General features: G+C 48.5%; 2 long non-coding RNA genes across 2 annotated transcripts; one reads left to right on the top strand and one right to left on the bottom strand.

The window, feature by feature from the left end:
* The first annotated feature begins 243 nt into the window (after positions 1-243).
* On the top strand, positions 244-10,009 carry LOC137865060 (uncharacterized). The gene is made up of 3 exons (XR_011101734.1): positions 244-322; positions 6,601-6,690; positions 7,314-10,009. It is a non-coding gene; the product is annotated as an uncharacterized lncRNA (long non-coding RNA).
* A 2,707-nt stretch (positions 10,010-12,716) lies between these two features.
* On the bottom strand, positions 12,717-14,744 carry LOC137864941 (uncharacterized). The gene is made up of 3 exons (XR_011101698.1): positions 14,560-14,744; positions 14,086-14,309; positions 12,717-13,996 (listed from the first exon to the last, which is right to left on the bottom strand). It is a non-coding gene; the product is annotated as an uncharacterized lncRNA (long non-coding RNA).
* Positions 14,745-20,416: the final 5,672 nt, after the last annotated feature.

The following is a 20,416-nucleotide window of genomic DNA, read 5'->3' as shown; positions in this document are numbered from 1 at the left end:
AAATTGCTGTGAATTCTGCTGTCTTGACAGATTATCAGCCAGATGTTGGATCAGCTGCTGACACCCAGGGAAGTGGTAGAGGTAGGTACAGTGCTCAGAGACTCTCTGGAGGGCTGAAGTTAATGCTTTTGACTCAGACCGCAGGAGTAAAGTGTTCTGTCTCAAAGCAGGGACTGAGGGCAAGAGAGCTGTGTCTGGCCTGTTTAAAAGGCAGGTGCAGGAACACAGGTGTCACTTCAGATGGGCTGTTGCTGCTGTGCTCTCACAGGATGTGGCTGTTCCTTCTTTACCTTCCCTCACTGTAAGCTCCTGGCTCTGTGGGGTAAGTTTGGTCTCCCTACCCTGTGTACCCCTACTCTAACAGGGCACATGGCTTTGCTTATTATCCCTGTGCCTTTTCCATTGTGAGTGAGCAGAGTCTGTTCTCGGGGAAGCTCAAAGCTGTGGTTGTTCCCAAGTCCTCTAAGAGGTGTCTGTGTACAGCTTTTTCTCCTGGACCCTACTGCTGTGGAGGCAATGGTGCCCTGTACTATTCCCCTCCTTCATGCTGATATGTCTTCAGAGATAAATTGCTTTGATTTCTGCCTAAATTTATAATGAGTTTTCATATACAGCCGGGATGGGATCACTCAGAGAAGAAATTTTCACGGCGGGGAAATTTTGTTTGGCCAAGTTTCTGTAGCACGCTCATTTCTGATGCAGGGCTGGGAAGTGGGATATTGCCAGCACAGGCCGTGGGCACTACTGGGAGCCCAGGGTATGTGCTCCTGTCTATAAGCCCTGGGGTGTAGGTAACAATAAACAATTGCAGCGAAGGCATCTGCCCTTTGGTGTGGCCAGCTGCAGGCTGTTCTGATGATCCTCTGCACAGAGTTCTGTCTGTTAAATGGGAAAACATTTTTCTTCTGACATTCATTAAACAGTATAATTTCTTTGGCATGGCACAATGCCAACAGCCTTCCCCATACCTACACTGCTCCTTCATTATTCTGTATTCAAGAAAGCAAACATAAACCTTGATGTTTGCTTTGGTTCCCATGGGATATGTGCAATGACAGCTGGAGGCTGGCAGGACCCTGGAGCACCAGCTGCTGGGCTCACAGCTCGTTGGGGAACATGCAAGTGTCTACTCTTGTTCCTCTGATTCACATTCCGTGGAGGTTGCTGGGCTTTGAAGGTCACTATGGCCTTCAGCCTTTGTCCTAGAGGTAGTAATGCTCCTTCTTTGGGGCTTGCTGCAGCAGTCAGGTCTGCTGTGTCCTGGGATGTCTGCTGGACTTGGGCTGCAGGGGACCCAGCCTGGCTCTGCCCAAACCTGTATGGCACATCCTGCTCCTGTGCTAGGAGGCATGGCAGTGACTGACATGTTGCTCCCTGCACACTCCTCCCCCTGGCAGCACCCCATGTGCAGTATGCTGGTGTCCTGATGGCTCTGTGCATGACGCTGCTCTCACAAAGAGCACGGTGAACTGGAGCCCTGCCAGCAAGAAGGCTGCAGACCCAGCTTGCGTGGATATCTACCTGTCTGAAGGTGCAGCCCCAACGGAAACCAGGAACCAATTGGGAGCTCGGGGGAGAGGTGGCTGTGTCATGGGAGTGCTTTGACAAAAGCTGCTGCTGCCTGAGCAAGCAGTGAGCACTAGCACAGCCGGGAACCTGGGCTGGCTGCAAACAGGATCTGGTACACAGCCCAGATCCCTGTAACAGCTTTCCCAGCACTCCCTCGTGGACAGTGCTGATTTTGATAGGCATATAACACAGTTTCAGGCGTATTATATTCCTAGAAAGAATGATGCTTTGAAAGATCCCCCCAAACCAAATCCAAACTGCGGAACAATCAACTCTTGTCAGCTTTAATGCTACTCACTGGTCTGTGACAGGGACAAAGGGGGCAGAGCGTGCAGGTTCAGCTCTTGGCCTTTTTGGGGCACCAAGGCTGCTGTGCCAGCAGGTAGAAGAATGTTATAGCTGAGCCTGGAACATTTTGCAGAGGCATTTCTCTTGGCAGGTTTATGATATTTTCTGCCTCAGCTGGGAAGCCTGCAACACTGAATAAATCTCCAGGCCAACAAAAGCCCAGAATGTTTTCACATTTGCCAGGATTTTATTAATTTACAAGTACATTATTGAATTTCTTCTTTCTTAACAACAGCTTTCACTTAGACGAGAACTGCTTGAATGTGTTTGGTTGTGCATGGTAGGCAAAGCTAGTAAAACTCTGTGGGGAAGTCACCTGCAAAATATTTCATAGAATTGTTAAAGTTGGAAAAGACCTCGAAGATCATCTGGTCCGACTGTCCCTCTGCCACCAATATCACCCACTAAACCATGTCCCCAAGCACCACTTCCAACCCTTCCATAAACATCCCCAGGGATGGTGACTCCACCACCTCCCTGGGCAACCCGTCCCAATGCCTGGCTTCTCTTTCTGAGAAGAAATGTCTCCTAATTTCCAAGAAGAGGCTGACCCCCAGTTCCCCACACCTTCATTTCAGGTAGTTGCAGAGAGCCATGAGGTCTCCCCTGAGCCTCCTCTTCTCCAGACCGAACCCCCCAGTTTCCTCAGCCGCTCCTCACAGGACTTGTGTTCCAGGCCCTTCACCAGCTTCGTAGCCCTGCTCTGGACATGCTCCACGGCCTTGATAACTTTCTTGTAGTGAGGGGCCAAAAATTTGTGCCATTAATGCGAATAAACTGTAAATACGGTGAGACTAGTTTGGTGCTTTTTTTTGCCAGGTCTTGGAGCATGTTGCAAAAGGGGACTGCCTGCCCCTCTGTACAGGCAGCGTGAAGTCAGCCCTGGAATAGGGAGCTGGCTCATGGGCACCCAGCTCTCTTTCTGTAAGGCTTTCCTGGACAGTCTGTGAGTTACACCAACACTTAGCACACAGAGATGTTCCTTAATCCCATTTTCTCTTAGTTCTTGGTGTTTCTGGCTACTAGAGAAGTTAATTTGGCATCTTTGCTTTTTCTACTTCAATAGTATCACTTGCTTTGAATACATGCTGCCAATTCCATTGAAGGGAACCCATTGTGCCCATAAACTGAGCAAACTGATACAGTACTACAACATTTCCCATGATTTCTGGGGTGAAACACTACTATTTTTAGCCATGTTTTGGGATCTGTTAACCTATTCTGTAACAAGAATGAAATAAGCTACTGAGACCAATGCAAAAGAGCAGTTTGGCAGATGGTGTATATGGGCTGACTGCCAGGATTAGAGCCCCCTACCCTTGCATGTGCACCTCTGCCTGAAGCAAGAGTGAAAAGCCAGAAGATGAGCATTCCTCTTGGAGGTGGGCAGCACATAAAGCAATGCCTACCATAACCTGTGATGACAGGTTTTCGATCTAATTCAGAGAGGCGGCAGAAACTTCATAGCTCACGTTCCCAAACTCATCTTTGATGTGTTGTTGACTCACTCACAGTGAGCAGCACTGCAGTTTTGTTCCTATGATCCAAGTGCCCGTACCCATGGGCTTTAACAGAATTCCTTTCTATTGCCCACTTAGTCAAGCTGCTCCTCAGACGCATATACCATCTCAGCTGCAGCTTCTTCTGCTGTGCAGGAGAGCAAGGGACGGTAGATGTAGCTCAGCAACTTTTTCTGCATAAGTATTGGGGCAGATGCAATTTTTAGGCTGTTTTCTATCTGTCATCTGTGATGACCCTGCAATGTTAGTGCCATCACAGAATGCCTCACTCTGCTTGCAGTGTCCTCTCCATGCTGCAGCCAAGAGCAGTGGACCATCCTGCTATGTGTGCTCAAGAGTATATGTCCCACCCCCTGAGGTGGATCTCTGGAGAAGTGCTTGTTAATCCTAAGCATTGTTTTCTGCTAGTGGCTGATTCTGGGATGTGCAGGTAACTTTCTGGGACTGGCTCTTGGTGCCAAGCATCTGAGCAGCAGTGACTGGGTAGCGAGGACCAGACGATGGGACCTGCAGCTGCCCAGCCCCGTCCAGACCGTGGGGCATGTCTCTGCACAGAAGCCCCTTCCTACAGGGCAGCCAGATGGCAATCTTTGACTGGGGCTGGGCTGGGACTCAGGAGGGATTTGGTACTGCTATTAATGTTGCTGTTCTGACTAGGGAAAGGTTTACCTTACCGGGATGTGAGGCTCTGGCCTGGCAGTGGAGCATGGCCGTGAGGTTTCCCATGGCCAGTTCCTCCCTTTGGAATCTCCCCAAACTGGTGGGCTTGTGTAGCAGGCAATCCCTCCCGTCCAGATAACAATCAGCAGGAAATATCTTCAAGTGATTAAAAAATGTAAATAGGTTAATTATTGCCAAAAAGAGAAAAGAAGAATTAAAATGGCTTCTGTGGGTACATTTAAAATACAATCAATAATTTATGAGACAATTTTCATTCAACAATGAGGAATTAGGAGGCTCCAAACCTTCCCAACATTTTATCTGCAAGGGAAAATGTTTAAATTATTTATTTTCTTTCATGTGGCTCATGCCATGGGGCGCACCCTCACTGGCCAGCCCGTTGTGCTTGGGCACGTTTCTGCAGCAGCTCCCCATGCCCTGACCATGGGGTGCAGGGATGGGGGCTGGCAGAGGCATGGGTGCTGCTGCTGCTGTGGATGCAGGGCCAGGAGCATGCTGCTGGGCAGGGTCCTTGCGAGCTGCTGCGCTCCCCACCCTCACCTTGCCCTGGCTGGGGCTGCTGGGGCAGGAGGGTGCTTCTTCCAGGGTGCTGCATGGCTTTGGGATGCCAGTGCCAACAGAGCTGCAGGAGCCCAGCCCTGGGCCATAGTTAACACTAGTTAACTAGTATTTGCCCTATTCACTAGTATGCCTAGTGAATAAGGCAAAGCTGGAAATGAAAAGGAGTCAATGGAGCACATTGTCCACACCACAAAACAAACAATCAAACAAACAAACAAAAAACAACAACAACAAAAACCTGTGTACCATCAATAACAGAAGGGGCATATGAGCTGCTGGAAGAATCCTTCCTCGTCTGAGAAAACATGCCTGGTTTTACAGAAGAAAAACAAACATAGTGAACTGAACATAAATGGCATTATTAGCAGAAAGGGAGTCCTTAATTAACCAGATACAGTCCATTACTGTAGCCTTCAATTCATTAAATTACATAATTACATAAAAATACTGGTAATGTGCTATTTGGTATATCTGGTATTGTCTTCCTAATAATTAGCTCTGTAATTGTCAGTTTGACAGAGTAATTAAAAATGTTTAAAGATGTTGTGTCAGCCTTTTCTCCTTTGCTGAGCTCAGTCAGATCTCTCTGGAAGATGATTTTCTACCTGACTTGACCACGGTTTTGTTTTTGATTTATAATAATATGTTATGGGAATGACCAGACTCATGTATTACTTTGATGTTCCTGCTAGGCTGATTTTTAAAAGTAGGAGAAAAATGAATCCTGATGTCATTTTCATTTACTTTTAGGAAATCTGTGGCCCCATCCCCCAGCTCATGATATCTGTGATGTGATTTTCCTTTGAGCAGTTGAATGGAGGGAGCGTTGTGAAATCTGACATTTGTAGCCCTAAATCTCAGTTCTGTTTGCTGTGTAAAACCTTTCATCCTACATGCATTTTTTATGAATGGACTGAAAAACACAAGAAATAAAACACGTAGCTCCAATTGTCGCTGCATGTGGACCAGGGCTGCTCAGCCAGCACGGAGCAGGGCAGTTCCAGGGTGCACGATGCCTCTGTTTTCAGGGCACTCGTGCAGCGTTGCTTCTGATGATGACGAGTGCCGATGTGCTGGCAATAAAATGCTGCCAGAAGCACAAGAACAGCAGATCTGCACGCCACTGGAGGGGTGTGCAGGGGCCTGATGCCCTGGGCATGATGGTGGGAATCAGGATAGGAGTCTGGACATACTGGGGAGCCTGGGGTCAGCCTGCTCATAGCTGGAGCAGCAGGACACAGCCTGGGACTGTGTGCGCCGGAGCCCTGTGCTGGGAACGTGCTGTAAGGAGATGGTTTCTGGAGCCATTCTTCTCAGTTCTGTTGTTTTAGGGAGAGCAGTAATTGTAACGTTGCATGGTCAAAACTCTGACTGTTTTCCCTTTTCAACAAAATAAAACCAAATATTCATTACTGAGAAGAGATAAATAAATCTTTCCTCACACCCAGGAATTTTGCCAGCTGGGTTTTGGCTGGATGGGAGACTGTTTGTGAATGCTTTCAAAGATTTTTGAAAATATTCTGCTTTGAATCATTAAACAAACAAAGTGATCTGGTCTTCTGGAATAAACAGTAATCACACAGAAGTGAAGTCTGAACTTCTTTCTTGGCAATACAATTTTCAGCACTTCTCTCTCTTATTTTTATTTTTGCATTTGTCTATGCTTACTTTTATTTCTATTTTTGTTCCTGGAGTCTGTTTCTTACACCACATCTTTTCTGTTACAGCAGGCTCCATAAAGATCACACTTAACAAAGTACTTATAGCATGTTGCTTAGTCTCCTCCCCACAGTCCTTCCCCTCTTAGCCAGAAGCATGTCTCTGAGTCCAGATGGCCCAGTTCCACCACTCTCTAGCCATTAGTTTGTATTCAGTATTCATAATTGCTTCACTAACTGAGAAACTTTACAATCTGTTGCAGGCCATTATATGCAAAACCATGCCCAAATAATTGATCCCCTGCCATCCAAATTGCAGAAGTGCTTGAGCATTTTGTAATCTTACAGCAAAGGTTTGTATTCAGAGTGTTTTGAATGTATATTAAAATAAACTTGACAATGGGATACGAAGGCATAATTTTGGAGCAGCTTTGTCATTAAGTGCTCGCACACCCATACCTGTGCAGTGGGGTAGTGTCCTGCTGGGAGTGTCATTTCTCTTTAATGCAATGTCTGGAGCTGAACTGATGCAATTTACTCCTGCGATATTCCACATTTGCCAGCCCCATCTCACCACCACTGCAGCAAGCTCACCCATTCTCAATGGAGCCAGCAGAATACCTAATGCTCCTGCTGGAGACACAGGGCACCTGCAGCCTCCCTGTGGGGCAGCTTCCCAAATGGAGCCCATGAGCTCAAAATGCTCAGGGTGGGGCGTTTCCACCCACTCCCTAGCACCCCAAAGGGGAAGTCATTGCTGGCAGGCCCTGCGGTGCTGCAGCTGCTGGCCTCAGGAAGGAGAGGAGGCTGCAGCGCTGCTGAGGGCTGTTGCTGGACACCACGCCATGGCCACACAACGCCTGCTCCGGCTGTCCTCGGGGCGTGGGGGGGGAGGTGATGTGCACAGGGAGAGGGGCACAGGGGAGACAGGGTTCGGGTCAGGAGGTTTCAGATGATGCTGTTTTCTTTATTCCAGGGGCTTCCTCGCCTAGGAGACAAAGAGGCCCTGGACAACTGCTGTGGCTGCATACGAGCACCTCTCCTGAAGTGTGGCAGATCTACCTGTCCTCAACTCACAATGCAACAAGACAAGGGCTTTGTGGCCCTTTCCTATGACCATAGCCACCACCAAACAAGAAGTGAAATATTTTCTTTTGTGCTATTCGGTGTTGCCTAGATTGCTGCCTCTGGCTGAGTGGTGTCAGCACCTTTCAGCTGTTCAAAGTGCAGCAGCTGTGGGCACCAGGAGAAGAGCCCTGGTGGACACTGAAGCTGGCCACTCATGCAGGGTGGTTGGTGTGGGAACGGTGTCAGCACACCTTGCCCTTGCAGTTCTGATGCACTGATGCCTGTTTTCAGAACACCTTGTTTTTAATGTGATTCATGCTGAATGAATCCCTAGGACACGAAGGCAGGAAATGTGACATAAAGCTTTATAAAGGTTTCCAAACAGAGAACCAGCAAGGTCTTCTGTAGAATGATAGATCTCTCCTTAAGTCATAGGAGGAAAGGCTCCTACAAAGAGTAATAAATTCATACATTCCACTAGTCACCAGGGTTATTTCCCACAAAAGAATTTATTACATGGCATACATTTCCCTGCTCACAATAATGAGATCTGGGTTCTAACATGTGACGTTTATGACTAGAATTATGAAAAAAAAAAAAAAAAAGATATAGAATCTTTGAGAAAAATATGTGGGGGCAAATCTCCAATTTGTATATATGGTATATTCACTCCCCTGAACAGCAGGGGCAGGGCTGGGTTTTAACCAGGGAAAAAGAAATATTTTTGCTAATGCTATTCTAGAAAAATGAACTGCATTGGGAGCACCCATCCTGGGCACCCTCCAGTTCTGCTGGAGGCACTGCCCCAGCCCAAGGTGGCACGGGGGGCACAGCCCAGTCCTGGCATGGTGGCCCTGTCAGGGGTGGCCATGGGAGCCCTCCTGATGGTGCCAGACCCTCCCAAGCTGTGGAGCTGGTGCTCCTCAGTGCAGCTGCTCACTGCGGAGTGCTCTGCTCACCTGCCTGGCCATGCAGCCAGCAGCAGAGGTAGCCCCAAGGAGCTCGCAGTGGAAATTCTGGCATGGCAGAGCAGTGCGCTTTGGGAAAGGTGCCAGGAGATGGGGAGGGAGAGGCAAGGATGACTATCTTTTAGCTGAAACCCCCACAGCTCCTGCACAGCATCCAGGATGCCACAGAACATCAGTCCACTAGGAAATTCCAAGAAGAATGCATGGAAGGACCAAACGCTACCTTCTCTTCCCAACATACGCTTCTTTCTCCACCATCAGGAAGCCAGACATAGCTTGCAGGAGCCATGGCCTGCTGCTCTAAGACAACCTGCCTGCACCCTGTAGGAGGTTTCCTGGGTTCAGCTGTGCCACCTGTCTACATGCAGGTGGGATGTGGAAATACCCAGTCCCCAGTGCTGTATGCCTTCTGAGCTGCTCTCAGATGTAGGGCTAGGATCATTTGAGAGTGGAGGCAGCTGCCTGCTTTCTCCATCCCTTTGTTTTGATCCCCAGAAACACAGAATCCCAGAGCCCCTGCAGAAACAGGACAGGAAGGCATGGCAGATCCCTGGCTTCTTCCAGGCCAACAGGATGGCTGACCTGGTCAGGAGGGATTTAAACCTCCAATGTGCTGAAACCATGGCCCATGAACCTCTGACACTGTGGGAAAAGCCCATTGTGCTTTGCACTCCAGAGCTCCCTGTGCATCTCCCTGACATCACATGGCAAGGACATTTGGAGCTGCTCTGCTGCCTAATGGGGTAGTTTGGATGTTACAGCCTAAAATTAAAGAGCTCATTAATTACTATGCTGAAAGCCAGGCTCTCTTTGAGCATGTTCTTTATCATGATTAATGAGGCAGCACAATCTCGTTCCCCCTTTATGTAATCTGTCCTGCCAAAGTGGAATCCACAGTCCTGCCTCCCCCTTGCCCTCTCCTCCCTGCTTGGCAGTAAAGGCACGAACAGAGGTTCAGGGCTAAGTATTGCCCAAAACCCTGTGCTTCTCACACCTCCAGCGTTCGAGGTGTCGTTGCTTCTGCCAATACATTTTCTGAAAGGCATTTGCTTCCTGCAGTCTGCCTGGGAGGAGGAACAGGCTGAGATCTGGGCTCTAACAGCCCTGCAGTGTTGGTGGAGCTTCCAGACAGAGCTCAGATGCTCTCTGGCTCCTGTGCTTGGCTGGGCCGGAGCAGGTCTCAGCCTACTAGTGCTGACCCATTTCCTTGGCTCTGCCTCATGTATAACTCATGTGTAGCTCATTTCCCCGTGGGAATTGGTACTTGCTACCAGGGCATATGCACACAGTCACCTGTGCAGGAGAAATGTACCCACCTCACATCTCCTGGTGACTCTCCTATGCTCAGTAGAGACAGTTCTGGCATGGCTTGGGAGCACGGGGTATAACTGCAACCTGCCGTGGATCTGGAATTCCCCTCCTGCTGTCATGTTGCCTGTTCCCGAGATTTCACAATTTTGCTGAAAAGGAGGTGGCAGGAAGATGGGCATGCCTGTCTGCAGGATGGTCACTTACTACCTGGGAGTTTCCAGTTAGATTTGTCTGCAGAAAGAAAGCAAGGCATTACTGCACGGCAGGGCTTGTTATGCAGCTTAAACCTTGGATACTGTTTTTTCAATAAAATAGATGAAAACAATATCGGTGTCAGCAGCGTGCACAGCGCAGTGCAGCTGCAGGAGCCCAGTCTGGATTATGCAGATGTGTGTTGGAGAAACCAGCCTACCTTTGCGTTCTGTAATAAAACTTTACACTTGCTCAGTGTGTTTTAATTAACTCTCCCTGCCCCTCCTGCCTGTGGGAGGCATCCAATCCCTCTGCATGGTGCTGGCAGGCTCCTGGCTTTTTGCAGCCTGCAGCAGCTGCATCAACTGCTTTCAGAACTGAGTGAAAAACATCTGCCTTGGCCAGTCTCTGCCATTTACCCTGTGCCTAGGGTGATGCCTGGACAGTTGCTGGGCTGCCTCCACAGCAAGTGGTCCTGACAGCAACAGGGGATGAATAGAGTATCCTCATCTGGGGAACAGGGTGTGGGAGCTGCCCTTTGTGAACACAATGCCCAGCACTGTGTGAGAAAGGTTATGCAGGGAAAACCCAGTTTGTGAGAGAAGCTCAGCTTGAACGGTCTCCTGAAACAAAGGTTGAGAGGAGACATAGTAGCTCTCTAGAGGAATACGTGCCAGTGGCAGAGGTACTGTGTCATTGCATCTGAAGAACATAATTCTGAAACTGTCCAATATGAGCAGGAGGAAAACTTCAAGACCAGCGCTCTGCTAGTTACACATAAGCCTTGCAATAGCAGCACTAGGTCATGCCCATGTCTTCCTTCTAACCCAAGCTGTTGGGCTAAAGTTGTAAACCTAGGATATGCATTTTGACAGTGATTTCTGTTGCAGTAATAATGAGTGACCCAGACCCCTCCTTCAGTTCCAGGGATGAATTCAGCCTGGGTCTGTGTGTCACAGTGAACCTTTCTCCGAATACAACCAGCTTTCATTCCATCTTCTGTTGCCCTGAGTATAAAAGCTGTAACTCCAAGGCTGCACATGCTTTCCCTGTATTGTGCACCCGAGAATGTATGACTAGGATGTGCAGAGCTGTCCACCTGGTGAAAAGTCATTGGGCCATTGTTCATAGCCCACAGAGAGAAGGAAATTCTAAATGCAGATGACTGAAGCCCCATCTCATTAGGCAGTTGGAGCTGCTAGCTAATGAAAGGCCTTGTGGGGCGGCAGTCCATGGAGGCTGTGGGGCATCGGCCATGAAACCTCTGTTCTGAGGGACATCATCCTACCGTGCCTCTTCCCTGGTGAGGGGTTTTGAGGGTGTCTATGATCTCCAGCCTTGATGGAGTGGCAGAAAACTAACACAGTGAAAAACAAAACAAAACAGAAACAAACAAACAAACAAACAAAAACAGGTTCTGCGTGTGTTCAGTTACACCCACAGAATGCGCTGTCCCTGTCTGAAACAGCCAGATGCCGACTCAGGCTGCCCCATGTGCATCAGAGCCACATGCGGATCCCCAGCACGGCTCTGGCACAAGGCTCTAGCACCAGCTGGCCTGGGGGACATACTCTGCAAACACACAGCCTGTGATGCACCGCAGCGTGCTGCTGTGGGACAGGAGAGTTTGGGATGGAGCTGAATCCTTCCCTGATGAATGCTGATCAGGAGATGGTCACTGGGTGACTCCAAGCACACAAAGCAGGTTCCTGCGCTCTGCTGGGCATGGCGTTTGGTGTGCATGCTCTGCCTCCTTGCACAGCTGAGCATGAGCAATAGAGAACACCTAGACCCCCTTTTGCTCAAATGAAGGATGCAGCTCTCTGTATTGGGGCTGGGAAAGAGAAACAAGGCTAGATGAATTCAAGGTTACCCTGATGTGTCTGCTCTCTTCACTTTGTGCAAAAGGTCTGACCCCTCTTGATATGGTGTGTGCATGCAGTGAGGCCCTTTGAGCAATTCCATGGGACACTGGACATTGCCTGCATACATGTTTGTCAAATGTGCCCTCTGTATTAATCTCTTAAATTTATGTACCTTGTTACACATGCCTTGGTAATGTCTGGAAAGAACTACGAATTATACAGTAAAGTTGTTTGCAGGATAAAAGTGTCAAATCATACAGGATTTATAAAATGCAGTGATGGAATCTGGTGTGATGAAGCCTCTCCAAGAGCACTTTGAGTAGTAGAGGTAATACCTCCCAGGAGAGCATCACATGTTCCACTTGCATTTCAGAAGAGATATGTGCTTGGGTGTTAATCCTCTGATGAGAAGGCTGTCAATAATTGATACTTCATGTATAGCTTTTGTACAAAGCTAAAGGTCTTCTTGGAGGCCTTGAGATTAGCAGAACGATTGAATAATTGATATTATGTGTTTTATATGATTTTGAAAAATTCACAGTGTATGTTTTCTGGGGAGGAGTCCAATTAAGATTGCAATTCAGCCAGCCCACCTCCCTCCTTGCTTCTCCGCCTCCTAAATCTGGGAGGTGGGCAGGTACAGAAGGAACATGCACATCATTTGCATTGCAAGAAAGAGTGAACTTAATGACAACATTTCATTTGCATTTTTACTGAGCAGAATGGAACTAGAGAGAAACGAGGTAAATGTCCCCTCCAAAGCCTAAGGACATCTTTACTTTCATATGTCTTCCAGGAAACTTAAGCTATAGGACAATCTGTTTTCCTGTGCCAGGGGAGAGGGGTGCCTGGGAAGAGGTCTCCTTACACATTGCCAGGGCTGTGTGATTTGCTACGCTCCGGACCAGGCTGTGTGCAGCCAGTGCCTTGAAGATGGGATCACCAGCTGAACCAGGGTGTACCCCTATGGCAGCGTTTATGCCCCCACTTCAAAGAGAGAGGTCTGCTTCAGCTGGCAGCTGCGCCAGCCTCGGCAGCACTGGGCATGCTGGAGGGAGCCAAGAGATGAGCTGGCAGCAGCCGAAGTGTACCATACTGACAATGTACTTGGCTGTTCCTTCTTTGTGTGCTTCTGATTCCAGTATCAATTGCTTGATCTTTTAACTCAGCTCAACAAACAAGTCACGCGTGATTTGCTCTTCACTCTTGCCTTGTGGCGTGCATGGTCCCTCTGTGAGTGCAGGTGTTGGAGGTGGCACTGCACAGGATGGGTGGGCCAGAGGGCAAGGGCTGCCTGTGCCCACACAGCCCCTTTGCAGGGGGCCAGAGGTGGCTGCTGCAGCCTGGGACAGTGCCACCAGGGCAGGGGAAGGTGGGCAGCCCTGAGGTGACCAGGGCCAGAGTCCATGGCGCACCAGCACCTGCAGCTTGGCCCAGAAGGTGGTACTGGGAGCCAGCAGCCTGCCTGCCACCACATGCAGCCTTGTGTGCTGCGGAGCTGTGCAGCTGCAGAGCCTTTTGGAGAGGGGGAAGCCCTGAGAGCTGTTACTATAGTTACTGCAGGACTAAGGGTAACAGTCAGAGATTTTAAAAAATTGATTGTTCTAGCAACAGCTCATCCTTGTTTGGCAACATCAGGCACATGATGTCAGCTTGCTGAGCTGGGGCCTCTGAAAATGCCTCGTCCAAGAAGTGTCTGGTATACAGGGAGAGCGTAGCTCCTTACAGATGCAGCAAGAGCTGTGAGCTGCGCTCTGTGGAGGGGGTACCGGAGAGTGCTCTTAAGGCTGTGCTGGTGGGTGTGCTTTGCTGTGTGTGCTGCAGCTCTGAGGATGGTGCAGACACAGTTGCTGTTGCTGGCTGGTGCATGAGGAAAAGGCGTTTCTTTGATCTGGCTGTTAATGGGTCACCAGTATTGAGTCTGCAAGGGTGCTCTGGTGGCTCCCATGGCTTTGCAAGGCAGGCGCCTCAAAGCCTTTACAAGCCACGGGGCCCGTTGTGTCCCCACCTGGGGATGCCGGAGCGGTGTCTCGCAGGAGCTGGCCTGCAGCTGCCAGGAGCGGCTGAGCCTGGCCGGGAGCAGAGGAGCGCAGTGTGGTGCCCACGGCGAGCGGGGAGCTGGGCTGTGGTGCTGTGCGCCGCCCAGCTGGAAGAGACTTCCACCAGAACACTCCTGTTGCAGCCACAAATAATTTAGCAACACAGGGGATGCTGAAGAGCACTTCAGAACTGTTTCTAGAGCAGGAAAAGCCTGGCTGAAAGAACAACAAATATTGGATGTGTTTTTTGTAGAGAAAATGGCTGCTACAGTGTCAAGACACTGTGTAAAAAGTGTTTTCATTACTTGTAAATTAGCCCAAGGGCTTGTCCTCCTCCTGTACTTCCTGCAGAGCTCCAGGGTGGTTTTATTCACAACACTGAGCGCTGTTGCTAGGAGTCAAAGAAAAGCATAAGTATTTGTGGTTTTCCTTTTCCAGACACCAAAACAGAAAGCTGGCCATGTAGGCTGCATTCTGTGTAGATTCCACCTGGAGACAGTTTTCACTGGGCTGTTTCAGAGCTTTGGGCCTGGAATGAAAAAAAGAAATCTTTTTTCAGCTTCCCTTCTCTCTATGGCTGTCCACCCATCCTATACAGAGGGCATCGTTCCCAAGTGAAAGAAAAGCAGCATCAGACAAAAAAAAAAAAAAAAAAAAAAAAAAAAACTGTGGGGGGGACCATCAGGATGAAGAGGGCTCTGAGTAACCTCAGAAGGTAACGTGCCACAGACAAGCTTTGTCAGAAGTGCAGGGGTGAAAGTGGAGGTGTCCTTTGCTACCTGGCAAACCCTGCCAGAGCTGAAGCATGGGCAGTACACATCCATATGGAGCAAGCACCTCTCCTGAGCTTGGGTGAGAGCAGCTCTCAGGCTTCACCTGCCTTGTGCCTGTCCTGCAGGCTTCAGCTGGGGGGGGCGGGTGGTCTTTTCCCAATTACCAGCCTCATTGTTATTGCTCCCACTCCCCCATCCCTCCTCATCAGGGTAATTAACTGCCCGTTGCCTTTAGATTTGTGCTCCCTCCCCACCCTCTCTTTCTCCCGAGGAAGAGAAGAGATAAAAGGGAGGGCAGGGGCACTTCCACCATACTGGTGGTCTGCAGGTGCACGTGCAGGGTGCAGAGCCTGGGCCCAGTATGGTGACGGACCAGCCACTGCTTGTGTCAGACGGTGAGTTGCACAGAGCCCTGGAGAAAATAAATGTTTTGATCATTTGCATTTCATGTGTGAGGAGGTTAATTATGATGATGGCAAAGACAGTCACTGGCATGATAATTTGATTAGAAGGGAACTTCAGTTCTCAGAGATCTAGCTGGGGGCAACATCTCTCTGAAGCAGCAGGGCTGCAGCAGTCTATGGAGGGAGGACTGGGGAGAGCTTTGGTATGATTTCATGCACCAGTTGGAATATCTTTATCTGGGTCGCTGCCTGTGCTTACAAGTCTCTGACTGTGAGTGGGATTGATAAGATCTTGAGGCATTTGTGTCTGTGCAGCGAGGAATTAGGAAAGGTACGTTAACAAAGTTATTTAATTCCTATGCACTTGTGCCAAGAGCATGGGTTATAAACAAGAAGATTCAGAACTGCTCATTTCTGAGAGCCAACTTGAACTATTTTTTATAGCTGAGGCCTGCTAGGAAGGTCTAAACAATGGGGAAGCTAACACTGGAAAAACTATAAACAGAAAAGTGACAGGTTATATGTCTCTGTGAAAGACTAGAGAAACAAATGTGGTGGAGAGTTGGTCTACATTAAAGTGCCATTTCTGCTGCTGGTAACTCAGAAGAAAGCGATCTTAGGACATCCATATCTATGTACCTGGTATGCAAAGCAGGATGGGGGGTGGTAATGGGTGTTTGTTGTGAAAAACAGATTGTGCAATAGGAGGATCACCTCTGCAGATCTACAGAATGAGGAAGGAAAGGTCAGGTTTGCATGGGATGGCATTTGTTGAATGTCCTATACTACCATGATTAAAACGGCCTTTTAATTTCCAAAAACCATGGAGGATTGTTTCCCAACTCAGGAGTTGTGACCAGCGCAGGAATACTTCATTAGCCTGCATTTTGACAAAGGGGACTGGTCGCAGAACTAAACCTTCGTGGTAGCTTACATGCAAGGGATTGTGACTTAGCTATGTCTGTTGCGTGTGACTGTAATAAAATCCTATTCAGTAACATGGATGTACACTTGGTGTTTTAAAATAGCTTCACAGTGTTGAAAATAATTTAGGCATGCAGTTTGGGAACAAGGATTTCAGGAGGAAGATGTAAATGAGTGAAAGAAAACAACTGAGAATACTGAATGAAAATGAGAAGCCATGTCTTATGGGGTGATAATAAATGTCTTATGGGATATTGTTAAAGGGCAGAGAAAACCTCACTGGAAACTGGTGACCCTGTAAAGGAGGAAGGCGTGCTCTCAGCCAGGCTGGAAGGGCCAAGTCCAAGAAGGGCAACAACTGTTTAAGCATTGATCTTACTCTCTGGAAGGCAGGCAGAGAGTGACTGCTCTTGTGACCAACTGTGGTCACATGCACTAAATAAATTGCACCCCTGGCCTTGTCTTCTGGGTTAGGACACACCTTAATCCAGGACTACCCAGTCTCAGTACTATAAAGCATGTTCTATAAAGCAACCTGTGGAGAGCTGGGTTTGGTGCTTAGAGGGTATCTTCACAGCTGCTACTTCCCAGGGGCCAGTCCAGCACCTTCCCCTTGTTTCTGCCAGCTGCAGTTGCTGACACTCTTTTGATGGTCATCTTATACATCTTTGCCAATATTTGCATATTCTGCCTCTTACTAGTGTTTGTCCATGCTTACCTTGGTTGGCTTACCTTGGTTACCTTTGAGACGGAGGCATGGTATGAGACTGTGGCATTGTTCTATGAATCTGTTATTTCTCTATATGCTTCTGCTTTGGCAGGTGTGAGTCTTAACAGGGCAGTTAAACAGATTTGCTGCTGGTTAGAACCTTGCGTAGTTTTTTTTGTATGCTTTTCTTCCTCTGTACATAAATGCACAGGCATCTGAGTCAACCAGTGCTGTCCTGTTCCAGCTGCACAGATTGCTTTATTACTACTTAACAAACTTCCTCTCCTTTTGTCTCTCATATGCAGCTCTTCCTCCTGCAGCAGTTTATGGGCTTGTCAGTTCTGGAAATATTTGGAATCTTCTCCACTCCTAGACACTTCCTGGCTGCTCCTCGTTCTCTCTGCCCAGGTTTCTAAGTGTTTACACCTATGATATGTTAAACTTTTGAACCCTACAAGTGCAGCCACTTTTTAAAGGGTTCATTTATCTTCTAAATGCCAGGGGACAGAGTGGTTGGTCCTTTCTGACTGCTTCTCTCTGTAACATAGCAGTTAATTTGCTGACCTGCGGTACCATCATGCCCAGATGTTGTGGCCATGGTCTTGTGCATGGTGTATAACTGAGACATGGAGCATGAACACAGCCTGCACCCCAGAAAACTGACAGGAGAACATTATTCCTCAAATTGAGCTGCTGGCCTTTAACATGGGCCTGGCTAGAGACCTCTGATAGATCAGCAAGGATCACTTTACATTGACAAATACTCAATATGGTGCCTTACTTACAGGGCTTTTCTCAAAACTAAATAACTTTCAGAATTCTCCTCCTTTATAATTCCCTGCATTCCATTCTCTTTTTGTTTGACTTGTATTGTTCAAGCTCTGATTCAATTCTACTATTGTGCAAATCAGGTGGCTGGATATTCTTGGCCACTGATTCATGGCTGGTACCACAATGCCCTCTGACATGTAAAATGCTCCTCTGTGTGAGCCACGATCTTGCTAACCTCGCATGCAATGCCTGCAGATCAGAATATGAACAGAGGCACTGAGTGACACTTACAGCTATTCCTTCAACACCATGATAGCTCCTGTGGTGGCATTTAAGCTGTTCTTAGTTTCAATATTATTCCTACCCACATGTACAACTTCTTAGAGCTGACAAATTGCAATGTATTCATAGCTTTCTGCCTTTTTCCTGGAGCTAAGGCTGGAGATCAGATTTGGAGAGCTTTAATTCCATCCAGAAAGCCCACAACTATGGAGGAGGCACCCAGGTGCAGGGCTGTCCATGACTGCTTGCTCTGCGGCTGTTGGGGTGCCCTGCAGAGGGTTTTCCTTCAAGTCTGCCTTGAGGCCAGTCCCCTCCCCTCTCCCTGGAGAAGAGCTATTATGTCCCATGCTGAGCGGCACCTCCCCAAGCACTGGAAATGTTCCAAAACATTAACAAGCCACCCAAAATCTTGGCATGGGGGTCTGCAGGTGCAGTGGAATGTGGAGTGGAGGTGTAAGTGGCAGTGAAGTGTGTGAAGGTGCCTGCAATCCAGCTGTGCAGACTGCCTGGCAGTGCCAGGGCCCTCGTATGTTCAGCGTCAGGTGGCACAGCTAGTCAGTGCTGCCTTCTGTGCCAGGATGCTCAGCAAGTACCTTAGCCTGGGGGGGGGAGTGGTGGTGAGGGGCCCCCTCTGCTGTGCAGTGTGAAGGGGATGGGTGAGCCAGCAGCAGCCTGAAGCTTCTGCTTCACTTCCTTGGCTAGTTATGTAGCATGCAGAGCTCTGTTTCCTTGTGGGTAGGTGGGCCTTGGAGAATCCCAGCCTGGTGGATTGGAGGAAAAAGGGTGTCTGGTGCTGTAGGGCAGGTTGCATTCTTCCCACCCACAGAGTTCTGCCCTTTGCTGGGCTATGGCTGGGGACTCGGCACAGCACAGGTTCTGTGGGCAGGAGCATCCCGCTGGGAGTGGATGGGGAGCAGAAACTGGGCTGCATTGCCGGACAGATGGTGCACAGGGATGTCTGCTCGTGGGTGCTTCTGAGAGGCTGGGGATGGTCCTTCAGAAAGGCTTCTCTTCCCTGTGGGGCTGGTCTTGTATGTCACCCTGCTGCTCACCTGAGCAGAGGAGCTTATGAAGTGGTGGGTTCCTTCTGTGAGCCGTAGAGAGTGATGTCTGGAGGATTTTGCATTTGTGTTGTCATTAGGACTTACATGGGGGGAAAATGTGTGACTGTAACTGGGAGGTGAAAGCTAACAGCTTGTCGCGGCTATTATTATACATGCCAGAAGCAGTAATGATTAAAGGGACTGCACTGTGAGGTAAAGAGATGCCATCCTGGAACCAGATGACTGGGTGATACAATTAAGATAAAGAAATCACATATTGTTGGAAATAGGGAAGCAGAAGTGATGAAATGTGTGATTGGGAAGTGTGGGAACAAGATGAAATTAAAGAAAAATTGCAATAAGGAGCAGAAAATGAGCAGGACTTGGAACAAGAGATGCAGTTCTTGAGAAGATAAGAAGAGCAGAAATAAATTGAGAGCAAACATCCTTGGCATAGAAGGAGAGACATACAAAAAAATCTTTCCAAACTCTATTAAAAATGAGTTGCTGTGCTAAAGTGAGAGCATTACAATCCAAAAGAAATGACAATATTAAACCATCAGTCTCTACAGTCATGTGCTCAAGGAAGGACAGGGCAGATGCTCACAAGTTTGAGCTATGCTGGTGGTTTTTTTTTGTTTGTTTGTTTGTTTTTTTTTGGCAGAAACCAAAACCTGTGTAATTAGTGTCTGTCTTGGAAATGGAGCACTTAAGATTTGTAAACAGGGATACAGTAGTGACTTACCCTCCAGTTAGGGCTCCGTGACCACAAATAAAGCAAACAAATGCTTCCCAGGAATAGCTGTTCCCAAACAAAAGCTTTCAGTGGAAATGAGCAAGGAACTGGTAGCACCCAAAAGGCGATCAAGACCACAAATACTGGGGTGGCACAGCTGGGTGGCATTTGGTCATCAAGGTGTGTGTGATGGGGATACCAGTGAGATGAGGAACAGCCTCAGGGCAGGGTTCTATGAGGCATTGCTAGGCTTTGCTGGAGAAATTAATGGTTGCTGATGGAGCGATGCTGGGTGTGTATGCCTGTAGCAGTGCAAGCTCACAGCTCTGCAAAAGCTGGAGGGAGACCTGACCTGTCTCCACAGAAAAATGTGCAGTTGGAGTTGCTGCTTTTGACTAAGATAAGTGATGGTGAGTGGTGTAGCTGCTGGAAAGATAGAGACTGAAAACCCCAATGAGTGTGATGGTGCTGGGGACAGCAGGCAGCTGAGGTGAAGTGCTGGCCCCCTTTGGCTGAGCAGAGCTGCTTGTTTGGCACAGCTCCTGGGGCTCCCTGCTGATGTTCCCAGGTGGCAGTGCTGGTGGACCAGGCCTGCTGGCTTATCTGCTGTGTCTTCCCAGGAGCAGCCACACTGCAGGATCCTCCCGCGTGTGGGGCTGTAGCTCTCATTGGGCTGGAATCAGGTCTGCATTGAGGAGCAGATATAAAACATCCTCAGCACAATTTCCCCCCAGCAAGATACATGCACATATGTATGCACAGTCTCTGGAAGTGCCTGTACATGAGGAAGAAAATGTACAAGGCATAGTGATTTGCTATTTTTAAATCCTAGGGAGGCTTCTGGACTTTCTGGTGACAGGGCTGTGTAAGCAGGTTGGTAGAGTTGAAATGTGTGAAAGGAATTCTGTCCTTGTGCTGAATACAAGATGTCTGTGCTGAGCTGAAGTTCTGAACCTGTCACTGCCAATGAGGAAATTGGCTGTCTCCAGAAAGC

Source organism: Anas acuta, chromosome 15 (genome assembly GCF_963932015.1).
Source record: "Anas acuta chromosome 15, bAnaAcu1.1, whole genome shotgun sequence".
Lineage (NCBI taxonomy): Eukaryota > Metazoa > Chordata > Aves > Anseriformes > Anatidae > Anas > Anas acuta.
This window is presented reverse-complemented; position numbering and strand designations above follow the sequence as displayed.